The following is a 16,837-nucleotide window of genomic DNA, read 5'->3' on the forward strand; positions in this document are numbered from 1 at the left end:
AATACAACGACACAGGGAGTTAGGGCTTCAACATATGCAACTTGGGCAGACACATCCAGTCCCGAACAATGGGTAAAGATACAGATCAATTAGGAAGCAAAGGGGAAGGGAGTGGAGGAAGTTCCTGCCTAGCGGCCGTTATCTTCTGTGACCTACGATGCAAGATCCTCTGCTGATGATGAGTGGGACCTGGAGATGATGGAGGCCAGAAATAAGGCACACAGTTTTAGAACAGAGCAAGAGAAGGAGGAGGCAGGACAGTGGAAGCCTTGGCAGGGTGGGTTGAGAGTCCTGCTGCAGGTGAAGACACGGATGTGAAATGGAGCTACACCAGAGCATGGCTAAGCACTTTAACCTGGGAGCCATCAATAGTTCAGGAGCAATCAGCGGTGCTGGAGCAGAGAAAAAAGAGCAGTGAATTTATCCCAGGCCACAGAGGAGTATGTGTGTGTGGGTGTCTGGGGAGTATGAGGGGGGTTGAATGGCCAAGGGATCCAGGCAAGGTTAGGAAAGCAGCAAAAAGGAGATGAGATCAGAAACATTGTGATAAAAGTAAAGAGACAGCTCAGGAGTCTCTGAAAAATCGCCTCTCATTTCACAAGAGCTCGAGAAGGTTAATGGTTCCATTTGGGTCTAAACCTGACAAAGCTGGGTTTGGTCGCTGCTTTGATCCCCTTTCAGACTCCGTGTCTTTGTCTCCTGGGATGGACTGCCTGGCTTGCACACTCAGCTGCCGGATCACTTTTGTTACAAAGCCACAGAGATCATGGGAGACTTGTATGAAATGGTATTTATAAAGACAGGCTCCTCAAGGAAGAACAATTCTTGAGAATTTCACCCAAAGAGACCCGCTTCCTTGGCAGAGAGAGATGACTAGCTGAGGTATTGGTGACATAATTACTGTGCATGGTGGTGGGAGGATTCCCCCAGGTCGTCCCCAGTCACGCCCCAGAGCCCTGGCACGGTTTAGAGGCCGCTAGCTCTGCCCCTTCTAGATATGTGACCTTGGGCAAGTCAATCAACTTTCCTGAGCCTGTTTCCTCATCTTGAAAATAACTTCTCTTCCAGGGCTGTCATGTGGGCAGAATGAGATAACGGATATGAAATAGTGCAAGGTGTAGTCATTAATTACTTGGTCGAAGTAAGTGCCCAAACATCACAGGTTTCTTTAAGGCTTATTATTGTCATTATCATCATCATCATCATTATTTTAAGAGCAGACTTACCTGGAGGATGGTCTAGGGTAGGCTGACGTACTGCTTTCAAGAAAGTTCCTTCAGGTCCCATTCAGATCCACAGAGGAGAACTGAAAGGTGGTGGTATCCATGAAGCTTGGAGCCCGTGTCAGAGCCGCCCCTGGGTCTGCCGCCATGGTTCTCAAGCTCTAGCGTGCTTCCAAGTCACCTGGAAGGCTTGTTAGAACACAGATGGCCGTTCTCCACCTCCAGACTTTCTGAATTAGTAGTTCCAAGGCGGGGCCCAAGAATTTCCACGTTTAACAAGTTCCCAGGTGCTGCTGCTTTTGCCCAAGAGCCCACAGTTTGAGAATCACTGATCTGTAAGAACCACAGCCCTGACACCGGGCCCTGCTCCCCACCTGGCCCCTGTTCACAGAGGAGCCTCCGGCCCCGCTTCCTGGCAGCAGAGGAAGACAGGCTGCATTTCGCAGATGAGTAAGGACCTTTTTCCCTTCTTTCCCAATCAGCGGTCAGAAGGGAAAGTCACTGGCTCTTACTGATTAAACTCGAGAGCTGGCTCGGCCAGTCATCCGGGGAAGAGGGTTTAACCACACACCTAAATGAATGGGTTTGATCAATAATTAAGTGAGCTGTTCCTGGCGTGATTGTGATGGTGAAGACGTGGTCAAGCCGCCCGGCGAAGGAGGCGGTTGGGAGCGGTTTTGCTGGTTCCTGCTGGGTTCAAAAGGGCTTCAGGGAGTTGAAAACAGAGCCAAACAGAATAAATGTAGTTTTGAAAGCAGGAAATCGGCACTACTGAGAGGTAATGGTGAAGGGAATACAAAGTGTTGCTAAGTGTTGGCTTCTAAACCTTCTTCTCATACTCGGGAATTGCCAAACTTGGCAAGTTGAGTCCAGCTCCCACAAAAAGAGACAAAATGCCAGCACTCTTTTCCTGGGCCTTCCCTGCGTTTAGGGGACCTGATGGAGACTTTGCCCACCAGTGCACTAACTTCTGACTCCATCCAAGGAGTAGGCATCAAGAATCTATCTGCCAGTGGGCAGGACAACAACGAGTTTCTTGAAGCATCTGGGGCCGTGGTCCAAGAGACCTCATGGGCACTCAGGTGGCTTCAGGACTCTAATGCCCAGGGAAGGCTGCACGGATGCCTTCACCGGGCCCGTGCTGGCCTGCTTGGCTGGCGCTATGCCTGGCTACAGCCCGGTGCCAGAGGGGTTCAGGGGGCACTTTGTCATCTTTTGTTGTTATTTTATAACTTTGCTCATAGCTAAGAACCTGTTCAACTCACAGTGAGTTCCAAACAAACGCTGAAATCAAAAAGCCTAGTTCTGAGTCCTGCACTTTCACGTTCGATCCTTTTGAACAAATCTCAAGCTCTCCAACTCTTAATTCCTTAAGCTGTTAAAAGGGAAGAAGAGTAATTTCTCCATAAAGGAAGAGGAGGAACAAAATGAAATAAATATGTGAAAATGCTTTGAAAACCATACTGTACTGTAAAAATGTGAGTTGCTACTTTTATATAAACATGAGCTAGCACACACGGCCTCTATAACACAGGCTATATTTTGGCCCTTTCTCAAAATCAGTGAGCCTTTTCCTTCTCTGTGCTCATCAGTATCTCAAAGCCTATGTACTTAAAGCATTTTCACAATGAATTTTCATTAGCTGTTTACTAATCTAGCCCACTGGACTGTGAGTTCCTCAAGGGTAGACTCTAATTAGACCTTCTCTTTTCCCTCTGATGTCTGCTGGTACATAGTAGGTTCACAGTAATTGTCAAATGGGTGAAAAAAATAAAAGAATCTGCTGAGGCTTTCCTGAGCGTACCAGGAAGTTCCCAGCTCACGTGCAACTCGCACTTTCTTCCTCTGCAACACCTTTTGAGTCTGTAGCACGGCGCCCCAGTGGACAAAGCGGGGTGATGAGATGGAATGCGCTCCTGGCGAAGCTGCCGGCGGTCCTCCAGGTGCAAGTGATGGACACAGTGGAGGGAACGCATCTTAATTGGTAGCGCGAAAAACATTTCCCAGGTGCTGCGTTGGGTTGTAAGTGCCATCTGTCCTGCCACAGAGGATTAAAGGGAAGAATTCCTTTCTCCAGGTTCTGGGGATAGTGTAGGCAACAAGAAGCGTGTTGGTTGATATTAACTTGTCTGTGCTCCGCCTGGATAATTGCAGGCGAGGGAATCTGTCTAGGGCTTCCATTCTGAAGTCAAATGGATGGTGCAGTGGCAGGTCCCTCATTCCCAGGTGTCTGGTTGCGCTTGTTATAGGAATTCTGGGAAGAATTAGAATTCAACAATTTCTAGCCTCTCCTGAAAGGCTCTGGGTCAATCCTCTCCACACTATTTGATGTTTGATCCTCCAGGTGCAGAAGAAATGAAATTTACTTCTTCATTCTGGCCCTGTCTTCTCACAGACATCCTCTTTCATTCGTTTATTAACTCCAGTTTACTGAGTTACCATGAAGGCGCCAAGACCTGTGCTGGGACCTAGGGGACACCAAGGAAGGTATGACATTATTTTCAGAGCTCAGGAAATTCACTGTCTTGGATGGGCGGTGGGGGGGGGGGGGTCAGACATAAACAAAATACAACCTAAAATAATAAGTGATATAATAGATATACAAAGAATTCTGGAGAGAGGGTTTTTTTTTTTATATATAATACACATGGTCATATCTGTAAAAGAACCCTAGAACTTTCAGCTACTTTGGCCAATAAATCCCTTTTTGTTTAAGCTGGTTTGCTCGTGGTTTTCAGCGTTCACAGCTCAGGAAGTCCTGACTAATGCAGGAGTCACATAAGGTGTTTGTTAAAGCCACATTTGAGCTGGGTGCTCCGGAGAGCATGGCACATGCAACCCCACGAAAGAACAAGGCCTGCCTTGGGAGTGTTGAGATACTTGATACAATTGCATCTTTACCCCGCAGTCCAGATGAGTCTGAACACCACAAGTTTGAGAACCTGTGCTTTAAAGCGCACCCAACTGTTCGCAGCTGAAGACTCTCCCAGCTTTGCTCCTTCAGTAAAGCAGACATTCAAAAACTTCATACACATTACTCATCACACTGACCCTATGGAAATGCGCTTAAAAAGAAGCATAACCCTAATCCTTGGCTTTCAATGCCTATAAGCTTCTTGAAAGGAGGGCTAAAGAATTTATCTAATTATTCTTTCTAAATGAAGAGAATTCCTTTCCTGAGACAAATGATGGCACCTGGGGTTGGGATAATGTTTCTCCTTGACACCCACAAATGAACAGTCAATGAATAATGAATGCACATACACAAATATTACTGCTTGGAGCTGTTTTTTTTTTTTTTTGAGAGGGGGCATTATATATGTTCCTGAACGTTAATATGTTTATATCCCTTTGCCTAATTCATGTATAAACCTCACGCCTTAAAACTACATAAAGAAAGACTCAGTGTGGAACAGTGGCCCCATCTTCAGTAACAGTAATAAAAATAATGACATCCATTTATTACATAACTTCTCTGTGCCCAGCTCTATACTGTGTGCTTATATGCTTGACCCAATTTTGTCTTCAGAACAACCCTATGTGGTCATTCCCATTTTAGAGATGTGGAAACTGAGGCCCCAGGGAGTTTAAATAATTTTTGCCTGCAGCTAGTGGAAGTCAGAACAGGAATCCAGGTGGTTCCTTTCCACACACTTACCTCTCTGCCTCTCCAATTCCCTTATTCCCCAGCTCCAAAATCCTCCCCAGGGAGTGAGTTCCTGGCCCCTTCAGCTTCTATGGTGGGAGCTGAGTTTCCGGCAAGGAAGTTGGGGAGGAGAGGAATGGTTGTTAGGAAGTGGGGCGGCCATGGCCCCTCCATGTCATGTGGGACAAGGCTGAAGATCCCAGACATGTTTACTCCTGAGGGGAGACAGGGCAAGATTACTCTCCCCAAACAGCCTAAGTCACTCCCATGAGTGCGTTAGGAGGGAAATCTAGGACCTGGGTGGATAATTCAATTACAGTCTTCTAACACCAGCAATCAAGAGGATGAGCTGAACAGCGGGGAGGGGACTTAAGATGCTCAGGCGCCGGAGAGAAGGTGGCACTTCGTGGGGAAGAGGAAGCGCTCTGGCCTCAGACATGCCTGGGTTGATGGAGCTCTCCCATGTCTGAGTGCTGCACCTGGGACAGCTGAGTTAAACTTCCCATCTCTCAGCCCTCGTTATGAATTAAGCCCAGTAACACCTACCCTGCAGGATGGGAACACATATTCAGAGCCGCCAGAGAGCAATGGAGTAATAATACTATAATCACTGCCATAGACTGGACATCTCTCTTAGCACAGCTGTTTTAGATTCAAGCATCCAATAGAAAGGGTGGAGTAACTGCATTATCTGTAAAGAGTCCACCAGGGTAAAGACCTTTTTTAACCTCAATCTCCCCAAACGTGAACAGTTTTCTTCGTGACGCCAGAACAACACTTTGGAGAGCAGCACTGATTGGAGGGCGGGGGTAGGGTTTCACAGGAACTTCTTCCTCTCTGCGTGCCGCGTTGTGGGAGGGGTCGGAGAGGCTCCCATATTATGTATATTTCATCTCCAATAAGGGATCGGGTTACTCTGACGTAACCGCAGGGAGCCAGTTATTTACCCTCGATCCCTGTAAAATTCTCACTACTGAGTTTACAGTTGATTGATTGTTCACTCCACATACTATAATTGCTTCATTAGAGGCTTCAGATGGTTCATTGTGTTGGCAACTTCCTGTAAAACTGTCTGCACAATCAGGGCCAGACACATGCCACTTGAGTCATCAGGAATTGAAGCGTTTGTTTGTTTGTTTGTGTGTGTGTGTTTGTTTTCAAAAGGCAGCATATTACACGGGATTTAATCCCGAGGCTGGGTGCGATCCCGCCAGCTGGGGGGCAGCACAGAGGCAAACAGATCCCTCCCTCAGTGATCTCAGCCGCTGCAGGGCGTAAATTACCAGCCGTTTATTAATGACTCCCTGATTTCCAGCTCCAGCCCCCACGTCTCTCAGGAACTTCAGAGAGAGATAGCAGAGTTCCTCAAGATAGCCCCCACCCTCGCTTGGATTATCCCACAGGCATCTCCAGCTCAGCATCCCTGATACTGAGTTTCTCATCCCCACTGCATCCTCACGCCCCTGAGCCCGGTATCCTCTCCCAGCTCCCAGCTAGCAGAGAGCATCCCATGCATGCAGTGGGATGTACCATCTCCACTGACCGCCCACAAGGCCTCCCTTCCCCGCGTGCTTACATCCAATCACCAAGCCCAGTGAATTCCCCCTTCCACTCCTGTTTTCTCCTCATTAGGGCCACTCCTCCATTTCCACGGTCACTTCCTTGGCCTAAGCTTCCACTGTTTCTTCCGCAGACTACAGCAACCGCCTCTTTTACTCAAGCTCCCTCCGGGCCACAGGAGCAGAGCCATCTTTTAAAACTCAAGTCTGATAACATCACTCCCGTATTTACAGCCCTTTGAAAACTTTTCAAAGTCCTTAAGGAAAAAAATCTTCACTGACTGGGTTACACCTGATCGTACTTTTTCCTCAGCACCTGGTATTCCTTCCCCTTTTTTCTTAAAAAAAAAAAAGAAAAATCCTTATTTCTCAGAACCCTCCTTGCTCCCTGATGTCAGGGGCCATGTCTCTTCCTCACCACCGAAGAACACCGTGGCCAGCAGGCTGCCAGCCGCAGAGCAGGGGCTGAGGACATACCCGCTGACCTGTGGCCATGAAGGAACACGTGGGGGTCTTCCCATTAGCCGGCTTTTCAGCCCTGTTCCAAATAGTGTCAGGGGTCTCTGGCTGTCCTCTCTAGAGCTGTCACAGCCCCTGTCCCTCCCTACCTCCTTTACCCTACTTTCTCTTTCACTTGCTGCCCTCTGACCAAGCGCACACTTTCTCCACGTGTCCTATTTATCGTCTTACCCCCAAGGCAGTGTGTGCTACATGCAGCTAGGGACTTCTGCTTTGTTCACGGCTGGAAACCCAGAACCTAGAAGGCTCAAAGGCACGAGGTAAAAAGCTAACCAAATATTTCATCCATCCATTTGTGTGTCTAAGTCATTCACGAACACCCAGCACAAAGGAGATTCTCAAAAATAAAAGCTTGGATGAATCAAGTTTCTCCTGAGATCTTCCACTTTGGGGTTTGTGGGAAATCTCATTTTCCATGGAGCCTGCGTGGGGTGGAAACAGGCCCTTGCCTTTCTCTCTGGGCTCCCTGTTAAGGCTTGATCTGCGCTGAGATCAGGCGTGAACTCCTGACCCTGCTCCTTCTGGAACGCCGGGCTGGAGGCTCTCAGGGAGAGGCAGGACGTGACGGGGGCGCGGGCCGCAGCCCCAGACGGGCGCAGCAGATGGAGCCGGGGACAGCGTGGTGAGGAAAGCACGGAATCCTGGCAGGAGAGGGGAAAGGTGTGTGCCAGGGCCCCTGGGCGGGCTGGCAGAGGAGGACGGGCTTCTTGTTAAGTTAATTGAGGTAATTTTTGCTGCCACCTTTTGGATAGTAACAAAACTCTCCTCTACCAGCTCCCGATCATACCTCTGACTCCTGCCACGTTCCATTGTACAGAGACAGTGCTCTATATTTAGCTCCATTTATTTAGCTACTCCTTAAAATTTTGTCACAATAAAAAAATAATTATAGGATTTCTCTGACAGACTGTAATACATGGAATGCACCAAATTACAGGTATAATTTGGAGACCCAACTGGGATCGCCAAATAATATTGACAGCAGTGGCCTGATTCCAGAGTCGTCCACGTGGCGGCTGGAGAGATTTTGTTCCTTAGGTCCCTCTCCTTAATCTGCATTTGGAGCCAAAAAAAAAAAAAGTCAAAGGAACCAGAAGAAATTAAAAGAAGTGGTCCACAGGCCAAGGTATGGATGGACCCTGGGGAAGTCCAGCCTTCCTCCAGCTTGGCAGAGCTGGGAAGACCACTGGGCCCCTAGAACGTCAGATATGCTCTCTCCGTGAGAGCAAAGGAAGTTAGGCTGAACGCTCTCTGCCTTTCCACCCCGCCAAGAGCCTGACCTACGTGACCTCTAGGAGAGAAGTGCTTTCTTTCTTCCCTTAAAAAAAGGAAAAAAATTCTTTTGGATTTCCTGTGACTAAAAGCTGCAGAAACCAAAATCAATCTCCCAGGAGGAAAAGAATGGATCCCTGTGGGAAGTGAAGACCCCACTTGGCAGAGCCCTGGTGGACATAAATCCACCGGGAGACGAATAATTCTGTTTCCGATTCATTCCACAAAATGGTACTGTGTTCCGACTTTGGCACAGTCCCTGGGGAATCAGAGGAACAAGGGAAATCCATTCAGCCTAAAACCTTCAGAGATGCCACAGAAGAAGAGCCCGGGAGGGGCAGAGGGAACCCAGGGAGTGATGCTGACGAGAGTGGTGGGGCCCAGAGGCAGGGAATTGGGGAGGAGGATGGTGGCGCCCTGCTGGTGATCAGTGACGTCGGTGGACATCCCCCCTAAATCAGACTTTTCCTCGCAGATGATTCTTCATGGCTTTCTAGGAGGAGTAAAGGGCTCTCTGGCCACATACATTTCCCTAGGGTGCTGGGTAGAGTCTAGGGTCCAGGGCTGTTACTAACCCTTCCAAGCTTAAGCCTGCCACCCCTGGTGGCTCGGAGCACCTCCAGCATTAAGACAGCCAGCTGGTCCATTTGGAAGAGGTCGTCTTGGCTTTTCGCTCTGTGTTTGTCAGGGCAGGGAAGTGACTTGTCTCAGGTCACAGAGCAAGGCAGTGGCCACCCCATGACAAGGAGCCAGCTCTCCGTGTCTCAGTCCAGGGCTAAAGCAAGACCTGGGCTAGTTTAGTGGGAAGAGCACTGGCTTTGGAGCCAGATATTCTTAGATTAGAATCCAGGCCCTGCCACACCAGCTGTCTCAAAGCCACTGTTTCTTCATCTGTAAGGTGGGCGTGGTCATCCCTGCTGGCCCTGTGAGCTTATCAGGATCAAGTGAGCCAGCCTGAGGGAAAGTGCTCTGTAAACTGTAAAGCACTGAGCAAATACTGCTCATTGTCATATTTCCTCACATGACTCAGGCCTCAAAGGGGCCCATCCTGCCCACTACAGCCCTAAACAGAACAGCGTGATATGGACAGGAATGGTGGCTGGGTGACTGTGTCCCTGTACCTTCCCGCCAGCCATCCCTCCCTCTTCCCCTTCGTCTCCCCACAACTGGGCCTGGGTGGAGGGAGCAGCAAAGCCGTCCACCTTCTCCGTGGCTCCAGGGCCCTGTCTGGGCAAAAATCTTGGTCATTGGATCAGTTCTTTCCTGCCGGCATGAACATCTCAACTGTCACCTCTCCTCCTTCCCGAGGGTTTAGGACATGCAGAGGATCCTGCCCCTGGACTGTCTGTCTCCCATGAAATCAGAGGTTACTTTGTGTCCTGAAAGGGACACCAGCACCCCCAGACCCTTGGAGGGCCGGGACTGGGATGGCTGCTGCTTGGCGACTGGCCCCCAGATCTCCCCAGCAGGGGCCACTGCTTCCGCAGAGCCTGCGCCCAGAACCACCAGCCCCACTTTGAGGGGGGAGGGAGAGGGGAGGCTGCAGGAATCCAGGACCCTACATGATCACAAACTTGCTAGTGCCGAGGGAGCAGGGGGGACCGTCCTTCTAACCAGTGGCCACCTCTGAGTGCAATGTCCGGCACTAACTTAGGCACAAAACGAGTACTCACTGAGCCCTGACCTGCCTGCGTCAGGGGCTCCCCCAGGCACAGCCACCCTGGTCCTCCGACGCCCGATGGGGAAGAAACTACTGCTCCTGTTTTACAAATGAGGAAATGAGAGTCCAGAAAGTTTGTGCAATCTGCCCTAGGTCAGGCAGCCAACAGCAACATTAATATTAGCAACAATGAGTGCTTTTAACAAGCCCAACATTTTTGGTGTGCTTTCTCACCGGGACCCCACAATAGCCCGAGGGTGGTGATCAGCTCCCTGGCTTACAGATGAGAAGGCTGGAACAGAAGCCGCCAAGGCCTTGCCCGGTCACACAGCTGGCGAGTGGCAGAGCTACAATCAAATCCAGATTCACTCGCGGTCCCCTGCGCACATGGGCTGCCGCTGGATTTAGGCCCACAGCTCTGGATGCTAAGCCCCATGCACATGCCTCCAGCTGTTCGGAGCTCTCTCTGCAGAATCACCAACGGAGCTTTTTCCAACTGGGTTCTCAGGCTCCAGCCCGGCAGATTCGGGCTCAGCAGATCTGCGCAGCGGCCATGGCTGTGTTTACAGATGCACCCAGGTGCTCCCAGTTCTCCCACCACTGCCTCCTGAGTCATCAACATCTCTAACAGGAGAACCTGCCAGCCTCCCTCTTCCATCCTCAACTTCTGTCTTCACCTCCACCGCTGACAGCCTGTCTTCACTGTAAATACAGGGGCCATTTTTGGTGCTCACCTCCATCCACCTCTCAGGAACAGCCAGCACCAGTGACTACTCCTCCTTCCTGAAACTCTCTCCATAGCATCCCTTTTCTTGTGGGTTTCCTCCCACACTCTGGCCTCTCCCCCTTGGCCTCGCATCAACTTCTTGGTCTCCTATCCCTTTAATCTCACTGTTCCTGGAACTCTGCACTCAGCTGTCTTCTTTTGACCTTAACCTTGCCTTGAGCAACCTTATCCACCCCATGGCCTCAGTTACCACTGGTGTGTGGATGACGCATGTCACCTGCCTGGAGCTCCCCTAGGCACCAAGGGGTGGAGGCTAAAATGCCTCTTGATGGCATCCATCTGGCTAGCTGTCCCTCCACAAACAAAGTGGCATGTCTGTGATGGAACATGCCATCTTCACCTGCTCCTCCTGGTGCCTCATCTCTGCAAGGGACCATTCACGGGTCACTAAAGGCATGAAACAGCTGCTGTGTAGGGTGGGGATACATTCCCCAACTCCCTCTGTGTCCTGTTGTTACCAAGTTCTAGAGATTTCTAGCTTCTAAGTCTCTCAGGAGCACCCCAGCTCTCCATCTGCATGGCCACCATCCCAGTTTTTCCTGTCTCCAGAGCTCTGCTGCATGACTCTGGTGTCTTACTGGCCAGGCTCTCACCCACACAACCCACCCTCCACCCAAAAGCCAATCAATCAGGCCATGCCACTTCCCTTCTAAATCCCATTAAGTATTTCCCTCTGACCTTCAGCACAAAATCCAAGCCTTTTATCTCCCTCCCAAAGCACTTCCTGAGGGGCCAGACTTTCTAGACACATCTGCTAAAACTCCCTAGCAAACAGCCCATCTCTGCTCCAGGCACTTAGACCCGCACACCGTGCTGGGAAAGCTTCCTGGTATTTCAATATCTCTGCACATGCTGCTCCCTCCGGCAGGATTACCTCCTTCCCTATGTTTATCCTTCAAGGATCCCTAAGGAGGCACCGCCTCTAGAAGCCCCCTCTGACCACCGGCCTTAGGTAGGTGCCCCCCGTCACCTGACTCAGCAGCTCCTGCTAACCTCCTTCCCAGCACTTAGCACCAACCCTGAACTATCACCGCCTGTCCGCCTCTCCTACTGGACCACACGCAGCCTCCTGTCTCCTTCAGCTTCCACTCTCCAGGGCCCAGGATGATGCCAGTGGCACTTAATAAATGTCTGTCAACTGATATGATCCAAATAATAACCTGCACCAAACATTTATTGAGGACTTAGACTGCCAGGCACCATGCTAGGCACACGCTGTGTGTCATTTAACTCATACAACAACCCTTGATGGTAACTAATTCTTATTCCCATTTTACAGGCAAGAAAACTGAGGCACGGGGATGTTAAGTAATTTGTCCAGGGTCACATGTTTAGTCAGTGACAGAGTGGACACCAGAGCCCACAGCCTCATGAATAAATGAGTAAATGAATGAGAAACGGTGACTCAGGAGGCAGAGTGACTAGAACTTCTGCCTAGAATTTAGAGGGGACCACATTCCAGTGGTAATAGTAACCATGTGATCCTGAGTAAAAGTCACTGGGAAATGAACTCTGAATTCACCATGGGAAAGGGAAGACCATTAGCTCTTTAAAACTAACCAGCCAGACTCACAGATATAGAAAACACAGTTACGGTTACCAAGGGGGAAAGGGGAAGGAGTGGAGGGATAAACTGGGAGTTTGAGCTTAGCAGATACTAACTACTGTATATAAAATAGATAAACAACAAGGTCCTACTGCATAGCCCAGGGAACTATATTCAATACTCTGTAATGGCCTATAATGAAAAAGAATATGAAAAGGAACGTATATAACTGAATCACTAGGCTGTGCACCAGAAATTAACACGACATTATAACCGACTATACTTCAATAAAAAAATTTTTTAATTAAAAAAAAAATAAAACTAACCAGCCATCCCACAACTCTGAGGGCCTGAAGTAACCACATTCATAAGAAACATGAGGGGAGAAAGGTTTTCCTCATTAGTCTCCCCGCTGGCCAGCCCAACCCTCCGTCCTGTTCAGGCTCCCAGTCCACTGAGCAATCTCTAGCATCATGTTGCTTCCCTGGCAGCTGGAAGAACCACAAACCCCATCGCTCCTTTCCATCACCCCCAATTCCAGGCTATGCCAGGCACACACGAGGGCAGAGAATGCTTTGAAATCTGTATGCGGGAGAGGCTGGGAAGGTTGAAGAAAGCAATTTTTGTTTCACATCTTTCCTTTGTATAATGTTGTATCCTCTGACAAGTCCGCATAATACAGCTGAACTTCACCAATTGCTGCCTTAAGAGAAAACAGTGAAGACCTATCTTTAATGTCAAATGAACAATGGGCAACCTTCCAGAGGAGGAAAATGACTCGCTTTGAAAGAGCTGGCGAAGAAAAGTGCAAAATGTTCCAGCTTAACGTGGGGCGGGGGGAGAAAGTCAGCAGCTGTGTGTCGGCATGTCAGCTCCCGGCTGTAAGACCCGGGCGGCCTCCGCCAGCCTCCTCTGGTGGCCGGGCCCACGGGCTGAGGAGGAAGCCTCCCGGCTTGAGTGGGGACCGACAGCGAGTGTCTATTCCTTGGGAAGGCTGAGCCAGCTCCCTTCAGCCCAGGGGCGTCTGTGGGTAGATGTATACATGGATGTAGGGCTCTCCCTTCAAAGACAAGGAACCCCTGAAAGTGTGTGTGGGAACCTCAGCCCCTGGTTCTCCATCTTCTGCCAGAGCTTTCTGTCTGCCGCCCATCCTCTGCACAAGTGGCCACTCTCTACTAGACATTGAGATCGAGGTAGATTCTGACCAAACTTGCCACCGAGCCTGGGTGGACTAAACACTCTTTAAATGATTGTAACCCTTTAGGCTTTTTCTGTGAGATGGGAAGCATGCCGGGCTGCCTCTCCAGATTCAGATTTCATCCCTGCCACCTTATTTCTGATACTTCAGCCACATCAGGCTTCCTGTAATGTCCTGGTTGTGCAATTTCATGTGGTCCTGTTCTCAGCCCCAGTGCCTTTGCACATGCTGTTCCCTCTGTCTGAAACACCTCCTGGAAAGTCCTTGAAGGCTTAGAGCAAATATTTCCTCCTTCTGGAGTCCCATCTGATCTCCCCAGTGAGTTGGCCACTCCTCTCCTTTGAGCCACAGGCTACCTCTATCATAGCAGACATTACCCTTTATGAAACTTATCAATTGACATGATGTCTCCTCCCTTAGGTGATGACTGTTTCAGGAGAAGGGGCTTTGTCTTATTCATATATACATGCACATATCCATATACACACACATATATGAATTCACATATACATTCAATCCATGCCCTGGTCCTAGCTCAAGGCCTGTCATATATATAGTATGTGCTCAATAAACACTTATTAGATTAGAAGGTCTGAAACTCAGCTTCTCAGTCCTGGCTGCAAATTAGGATGACCTGAGGAGTTCAAAACAAAACAAAATAATGACAGCACCCGTATCACCTTGGGACTCCAGACCAACCGAGGCAGAGACTCTGGGGGTGGGGCTCAGCCATTTGGGCTTTTATGGGCCCTCTAGGTGAATCCAATCTAAGTTTCCTGTGTCTAGAAACGTAGGGCTGAATGACATATTTAATCCCCCTCCTCCTACCAAACACATGATAGATGGTGGTGACGATGGTGACGAAAGAAAAGGCTAGCTACGATGAAAAGCTCCATCTTAGAGGAAGAGAGGAGGGGAGACAGCATCTTGTGATCACGAGGTGCGGCATTTACACTAACGTGCGTACAGGTGGGGGTAACAGCACAGCGGACAGAGACAACCAGGACGCCTTTGCCCTGTGACACAGGGGGTGCCTTGGCCGGCCAGTCTGGCCTCGCCTGCTTCTCCCTGGAACTCCCTTGCCTGCTGATCCTGTGGCCATAGCTAAGAGGGCTGCTGGGCGGCTTTCCCTTCTCAGGGCTGCTCACTTCCTCCTAGTGACTTCATGGAGCTGAAGCTGCCCTAGGAGTTGATCACTCTGTTACAGATTATTATTGGTCAGGCTTTGCGTTTCTCAGGCATTACGATGTCCTAAAACCTTAGTAAGCCCCTGGTTGATTTGCATCCAGCCAAACCTAAAGTCAGAGTTATGGATCCTTGAATCCAGACCACTGTCTGAAGGTTCCTGTCCCTTAGCAGCAGGCGTTCCTGTCCTATCCACCGTGCTGAGGATACACTGGGGTGGAGGAGCGGGGAGGGGCAAGGCTAAAATTCATTTTGCTTCCTGGCTACATCCCAGAGGGCAGCTTTTTTATACTGTGGAAGAAAGGAGATGGTGGAAAGTGTTGGGATGTCATGCCACCTCTAGGTTCCAATCTTTTCTCCCTCTGTGTTTTCTTTTCAGCCTCCCTTCACTGCACTTATGCTAAATTTACCTTGGGATAGAGAACTCAGCTTTTCCAACTCTCAGCCCCCCTGGACAGCTGATGGAGATAGGGTGGGCTCTGTCTCCTTCCAACTCAGCTTGCTTCATCCTTATAGGACAGTACTGAAGGCCTTATGAAGTAGCCAATCCTCTCCAATATAATTCTAGTTTCTATCCCTAGAGCATAGTTTGAGTCTCAAGATAGCACATGTGACAGTTCAGCCCAGCTGCTATGTAAGACAGCGCTGGGATTTCCAACTTCCCAGCCAAGAACAGAGGAATTCTTGGTGCTCTGTACCCCACTATGATTCAGCCAGTTCTACTTCGTAGGCTGTTGCTTAGAAAATCCCACTTCCAGAAGCCAATGTTGTTATTATTTAGCACCTACTTCATTGTAAGGGAAAGAAACCCACCTTCAGATGGCTAAAGCGAAAAGGAGAACATATTGACTCACCTGAATGGGCAGTCCAAATTTTCTGCTCTCTTTAGATGTGGCTGGATCTGAGGCAGGAAATTATGCCATCAACCTACTATTTCTTGTGCTCTCAAAACTGCAGCTGTCCCCTTTGCACTGACGTCACTCTCTACCAGTAGCCCAAACCAAAACAAAGCACCACTTTTCTAGTCATTCCAGGAGAAGTTCCATTGCTGGCTTCCATTAGCCTAAGGTGGGTCGCGTGCCCATCCCTAACCCATCACTGTGGCTAGAGAGGACATCATACAACGATTGACTATGTGCCCAAAGAACTGACTTTGGAGCCAAGTCCGAAGTCCAATGATTGACTGTGGAGCCAAGAAGTGACAATCAGTCCAACCTGAAACACACACACTGAGCCTGGAAAGATGTTTGCCCAAGAGAAAAGAGTGGTTCTGTTAGCAGAAGAGATGGTGGGTGGGCAAACCACAGAAGATCACTTTAAGGACCATGACTGTTTGTGCTGGCTCTTGTGTCCCTAGAGCTCAGGACAATGCCCGCCACATAAGGCATGCTCTATCAATATCTGTTGAATGAGTAAACAAATAAATGATGAATTCAGAGACTATCTCTACATTCCAATCACTCTGTGGGGAAGCCCAATGGGAGATGAGCTCTTCAAAAGCTCCCATGAGCCATATAGTAGAAAGCCTGATTTTAATGACCTCTGGATTTGCCTAATTGGAGAAATAATCCTCTTCTCCGACCAGGGAGCCTTCTTCCCAACACTGTCACCAGAAGGGAAATCTGGCAGCGTGTCCCCAGATTTAAAAATACAACAGAAAATTCTCTGAAGCAGCCAAGTTATATATTCATTCTTTCTTTAAGTCATTCATTCCACAAACATTTACCAAGCACCTCTTACATGTTAGATACCATGCTAGGTACTAGGATATAGGCATAAAAGGTCACTAAGCTCTTACTTAAAGAAGTTCAAGCCTAATGGAGAGAGCAGAAAGTCATCAAAATAGCCGAGACAGCTTACGGAGGAAAAGATGATGGGCCTTGGAGTCTGACCTGGCTCCACCACTGAATTCTGGTGCACCACTTAGTTACCTACCATATAACATCGAGGGAGTTATCACCCTCCTCAAGCTTCTTTTATTGTTATCAGTAAAATTAGTTATAATCACATCACTAACCTCATAGAGGTGTCATGTGAATTAAATGATAATATGTATGCACAGCACATGGCAAGAGCCTGGTAGAAATGGCAGCTCTTCAACTGGAGGCCACTGAAGATTAGAGGAAAGAGAAATTCACTCTGTAGAAATCAAAGCGGGTCTGGTGACAGATGATTGGACAAAGAAGATGTGAAATATATATATATATATACACACACACACACATATATAATTTATGTATAT

General features: G+C 48.9%; 1 long non-coding RNA gene across 2 annotated transcripts in view; it reads right to left on the reverse strand.

The window, feature by feature from the left end:
* LOC116280334 (uncharacterized) overlaps positions 1–16,837 on the reverse strand; it is a 190,489-nt gene that overhangs the window by 21,785 nt on the left and 151,867 nt on the right. For both annotated transcript variants that reach the window (XR_004189677.2, XR_012072156.1), the window contains one exon: positions 1,227–3,691. This is a non-coding gene — a long non-coding RNA (uncharacterized lncRNA). The remainder of the gene's footprint in view (positions 1–1,226; positions 3,692–16,837) is intronic.

The sequence above is a fragment of the Vicugna pacos genome, chromosome 4, assembly GCF_048564905.1.
Source record: "Vicugna pacos chromosome 4, VicPac4, whole genome shotgun sequence".
Classification (NCBI taxonomy): domain Eukaryota; kingdom Metazoa; phylum Chordata; class Mammalia; order Artiodactyla; family Camelidae; genus Vicugna; species Vicugna pacos.